The sequence below is a fragment of the Eubalaena glacialis genome, chromosome 1, assembly GCF_028564815.1.
Source record: "Eubalaena glacialis isolate mEubGla1 chromosome 1, mEubGla1.1.hap2.+ XY, whole genome shotgun sequence".
NCBI classification, from domain to species: Eukaryota; Metazoa; Chordata; class Mammalia; order Artiodactyla; family Balaenidae; genus Eubalaena; species Eubalaena glacialis.
This window is the reverse complement of record NC_083716.1, coordinates 213950771-213956809: the sequence shown is the minus strand read 5'-3', so window position 1 is coordinate 213956809 and position 6039 is coordinate 213950771.

The following is a 6039-nucleotide window of genomic DNA, read 5'->3' as shown; positions in this document are numbered from 1 at the left end:
ATGACAACAAATTCCATTCTAATTCAGTAAGACTTTACTAAAAACTTTTAATGATCCCAATATGTGGGGAAATACAAAATAACTGTCTATGCTTTTGAGGAAATATATCTGCAGGGAACACACACACACACACACACACACACACAAACCTCAATTACTTGGGCAGAATAATTGGTAAGGGGTAAGAAAAACACATTGAGTTTCTGGAGCTGACGAGGTCAAGGTCCATCTTTTTCAAAGTCTTAGCTATAAAGTTGGAATAATACTACCTTCTCCCCCTTTCCTCACAAGAGGAAAGATAGTGTGTAAAATCCATTACACACTTTGCATTCTCAAGATTTTTCTGAGTTTTCTATCACCTACTTTTTATTCCAGTTTGCTGGACAGATGGGTTTTCTAAGTTATTTTGCAGATACAGACTCAACCAAGAAGGCAAATCGTTAAATTTTAAATGTCTTTTTGATTCGTCATGAAGGGCAATTGATGCAGCCACTTTCAATCTCTTTTTAATTTTAACCTCCATTTAATTTTTTCTAATTTGCTTTAATATTTATTTGTTTTATTGTATATGGCAACCCTTGTTAAGATGTCCTATGCACTGCTGCTCCCATTGGCTAGAATCCTCATCCCCTCCCCTTCACCTATTACCTCCTGTCTTCCTGTTCTGAACCCAATTATCCTTTCCTCAGGGAGGACTTCGTTGATGCCCTCAAGATTTTCCAACTTCATGGTCTCATAGCCCCATTTATATACTCTCTCAAATTCTCATCTCAGTGTAATTTTAGATTTATTTGGGTGATGATTCACTAGTGCTTTTCTCCCTCACCAGACTATAAGCTCAAGTTTTTGCTCACAACTGTATTTGCAGTGCCCAGCGCAGTGCACAGGACATGGAAATATTTAACAAATGTTTGTTTGATGAAATTTCCTGAGACAACAGATACTTTTTTTTTTTACCTAATTTGATTGCATCCCCAATCTTTATTTAGTGCTGTCTATAAGGCAGATGTAGCATATGCTAAATGCACGGCTTTCAATAAGTCGACACTAAGGTACTACACATTTGCATGACTATAATTTTTCAAGATTCATAAGTAATATCTTTTTACCCATTCTACATCTAAAGTGAGTAATCCCTTTTTAACAAGAACAGCTTGCTCTAAACCTGGTTCAGTCACAGCAGTACATACAATAGGCTCTGTATCCTGTATTATCACCAAAACAGGAATATAGAGTAAATCTTTACTCTCTGTCCATGGCTTATGGGAAGATCTGACTCTGAATTTAGCAATGATTTATCTTATACTTAAGAAATAGGAGTACCAAATTAGCTCACGGCCCTGATATAAAAGAGGAATCTAAAAATTCTATTAAAAGTTGTTGCCATTTATTCACTTGCTAGTTGACACATTTTTAATTTAAATTGACTTTATAAAAATCATCTTGCTTTTCTTTGTGGTTTCAAATAAAACTCATTTAATTAATACAATTACATGTTATTATCCAAAATTATCTATTCATCATAAACTTTAAGCATCTAACGTAAATCAGCCACAACACTGAGTGTTGGCACAATTAAATCCAGCCTAGACAACACTTTCTACATTTTATTTACTTCTCTTTCTCTAAAACATCAAAAGAGTCCAAGAACTTAGTTCACTACAACCTTTATTACAATTTTTTTATCATCTCATTCTCTAGTACTTCAAAATTCCCAAGTCTCTCCCTCTCTTTCACTCCTAGAGAATATTATAGTTTATAAGCACTCAAAACTCATCTCTTTTGATAAATAGTAAGAAGCTCTTAGCATGATCTAATTCTTCAGTAACTTGGTTACTGAAAAAAGGTGTGTGTGTATGTGTGTGTGTCAGTGAGTCTGTGTGTCATTATAGGGGTGCGTGTGTGTGTGTGTGTGTTGGGTATGTGTCCCAGAGATCCACAGCTCGGGCACAAATAAGAAAGAGTGGAGAGGAAGGGACAGTGCCATCAAAGAGAGAGCATCACAAGTGAGAATGTGAAAGTGAGTCCTGATAGCTTCTTTTTCCAAATCCCAAGCCCCTTTATTCTATCACCTTTCTGTTGCAACATACACAGCCATGAGCATTTTGAGAAGCACAGTAACATCATTTTTCAAATTCATATCCTAAATCATGATATCATGCTTCAGTGTTCTGATGCAGCATGGGAGGTAGTCTTCCTAATCTTTCCCTATGATCTCTCGATCGACACTCAGCTTGGATCTTTCTGAAGTTCCCATAACTCCTTTCTCGCCTGTCTGAACAGTAGCCAACTTAGACTTGTATTCATACATTCATATGGAATTATGTAGATTTTTGTGGGTATATTTATATACATGGTGTCATACTATATATCATATTCTGCAACTTGCTGTTTTCATGTCTTAGAGATCTTTCCATATCAGTATATTTTTACCTACCTCATTATTCCATTGAATTGCATAGAAAAAAACACATGTACCATGTCATTTTAACCAGCATTCATTGACAGGAAAAAGATCACAACAAAAATGCCTATTAGAAAAAATGCTCTAGTAACACCCTTGCACAGGATCCTGTCTCATAGGCATGACTGTTTCATTATGGCTAATGTTTCTCAAAACTGGCTTTACATAAGAATCATCTGTGGAGCTTTTAAAAATACTGCTGCCCATGCTCCCCAGCCCCTCCCCAACCAGACCAGTTAGATCAGAATTTCTGAAAGTGGAACCCAAGCATGGGGATTTAATAAAATCTCCCTAAGTAATTTTAATATCCAACCAGGGTAGAGAGTTATTACTAGTTGTCAAGAATTAGAATTGCTGACTTGAAGGATATATACATTTTACATTTTGAACTCATTTTACAAATGGTTAAATTCCATATGATTGCAAGTTTTGTACTATCATTACTTCTTCTGCTCTAAGTCTCAGAAAATCTAAAAGTATAAACCAAGTACTAGGAAAGGGTCTCCTTTTCAGCTAAAATGGTAGCTCCCCAGAGATCTAAAGTGGGTGTCCACCCCATCTCAAATAAATATTTTCACAGCACTTGGTTTGCTTTCTTTATCACTTGTGACAATCTGCCATCATTTCATTTAGTTGATTACTGTCTTTCACAGCCCCCAATCTTCAGCAGAACTCCAAGAGAACAGGAACCAAATCCACATTGTTCACCCAGTAAGCCTAATGCTATTATAACAGGGCCTAGCATATTATAGGTGGTCAATATGTGTGATAAATAAATCCCTGTGGTTGCCTGGTCAGTGGATAAGCATGTTAGGTTGTGATAAGGAAGTGAAGGGGAAATACTGTCTGCTCTCATTTTCCAGGCCCAAACTTTCCAAATAGAAAACAAATATTTTATCTTAGCCAAAAAGAAACTAAAAACCTACACAATCATTTAAGAAAAAGATTGATGTGTGTTGAATCTTGACCATGTAGTAAAAAAAAAAAATACAAAGGGATTAGAAGGTAGAATGTGATGAACCACCTTTAGTAGTAAATTTGTCCTTTCTCTGCCATTCCCCTGCGCTTTGGTAAGACTCTAAAAAATGTATACAGTAAATGGTACAGTTAAGCATGAGAAACACTTGGAGATCTGAGCACAGGGCAAATCAGCTGTCACTGAGAACATGATTCCCCAGCTGTTACCTTTCTTTCTCCTCACAAGTAAGACTTGTCACATGGGCCTATAAAAAGGAAGGGTCAAGAGAGAAATTTCACTTTGATTCTGATTATTATATTAAATTACTTAGGATCATAGTTGCAGAAAGGCTCTAAATTCTTCTTTCTCTGCATATAATTTCTGTGTGTAACTAGTAACACCTAACAAAGTAACATATAGTGATATATTGTGTCCAATAGAACTAACCATTTCAAAAAAGGCCTCAGTGCTATAAATTGTGTACACCTTTAGACTTTCCTTCTATAATATGCTTGGCCAAAACATAAAGATTGTTGACTAAGTAGGAATGAGATCTTACACTTCCTTTCTTTGAAGTTGCAGGGTGAATTAGTTTTACTTTTTTTAGTTCTTGGGTTTTTTAAGTAAATTATTTATTTCAGGATAGTTGTAGATTTATAGAAAAGTTGAGGGGAGATCCCATGTACTCCACACCCAGTTTCCTCTATTCTTATCATCTGACTTTAATATGGTACATTTGTCATAATTAATGAACCAATATTGATGCACTAATATTAGCTAAAGTCCATGCTTTATTCAAATTTCCTTAGTTTCTACCTAATGTCCCTTTTTTATTCTAGGATTCCATCTCGGATACCACATTTACTCGTCATGTTTCCTTAGGCTCCTCTAGGCTGTGAAAGTTTCTTAGACTTTCCTTGTTTTTGATAATCTTGACTATTTTTTAAAGTGCTCCTCAGGAATTTTGTAAAATGTCCCTCAATTTCAGTTTGGTGTTTTTCACATGATTAGACTATGTTGTGGGTTTTGAGGAGGAGCCTGTCAAACACCACCTCAGCCTCAAGGTCAAGGTTAATATCAAGAGTAATGTCATGTTGATAGCATGTACCCTCGATAAGATATGAATGGCATTGTACCTTTGTGATTTCCACTTTTCAAGAAGAAAACTCTACACCAACATATTTTTCCTCTGTGAATTTATAAATCCATGATACATATTTCATAACACAAAGGATTTAGACATATAGTGAGATCAAGCCATTTCCCCCTTAATATGAAATAAAGTGTTCCAATTTCAAATCGTTTTGCTCAGAAGACATAAAGCTCTTTTACTTGTAAGCCTGTCACAGATATTAAGGGATGTCTGCACATGGAGCAAAGTATTAATATAGGCTGTGAGTTAAAGTTAGAGCACAGCCATCACTCAGTAATTCCTTTGATAATCCAAAGGAAAACAAGCTGGTGGACAAATTTCTGCTATTTACAAAAATAGAGTTTCTATTATAAAACACTGCATTATTTTTTTAATTCTAATTATTTAAATTTGAGACAAGGAATATGCTTAGGTGAAATATGTTCTGATTCTCATGACTGTCTTACATGTCAGAAATGAGTATCAGCAGCTAATTTAGGTAATGATTGAGCCCTTGATGTGGGGTAGCATGGGGGAGGGAGCTAATAAAAAAGCTTCTCCTGAACCTATGTGGATAACATAATCCAGTAGATCAGGCCACCATGTGAGATCAGACTAACTGCAGGTCAGTGGTGACTTAACGAATTATTGCTCATATGAGTCTTAACCCCTCTTAGCTATAATGTATGGAGAGGAATAGTGACCTTCCCCAAGTTGGGGAATGCTTTTATATCAGACCAAAAGAAAATGGCTAATATATCTATATCTTTCAACACAATTATATTCAACAATTAGAATATATAATGTGTGTGTTTACACATATATACTTATATATGTATACTTTATATGTATAAGTAAACATATATATAATGTTTATATATTCTTATATATGTAATGTGTAAATATGCTCTTTTAAAATCCCAAACTTGCTACTGGGTTTTTTTGGTTTTGTTTTTGTTTGTTGGTTTTTTACTGATTAACGACTACTCAGTAATCATACATCTCACAAGTTAACAGAAGTGAGGGTGGCACATTGGCTAATCACATGTTTCTTAATATGAGAGTCCAGTCTTGCAAACTGAGAAAGCCAAGGACAGAAAAGGAAAAACTTTCAAGTTACTCACCAAATTTTCCACCTAATGATAAAGTCCTTTTCTCTCTTTACCTCTCTGGCCACTTAGGTAAATTTAAAATTTTATCTTATCTCCCTAGTATGGATAAAAAATTTAGGTGATAAATAATTAGACTTAGTTCCATTTAGGAAGTCAAATGGATAAATATCTACTGTGATTGAAAGTTACTTAACTCTTAGAAAAAGTGTTTGGCAAGAGGGTAAATCTTCCTGTTATTTCCATCCCATTTGATATTTTTCATTATAGAAAAAAGTTAAGTGATAGGAAGGAGTTTTTAATTATTTTTCTTAGCATACAATTCACCACAATTTAAGAGAGAGAGAGTCAGAGTTTGTGCTCCCTAGAAGGGAAG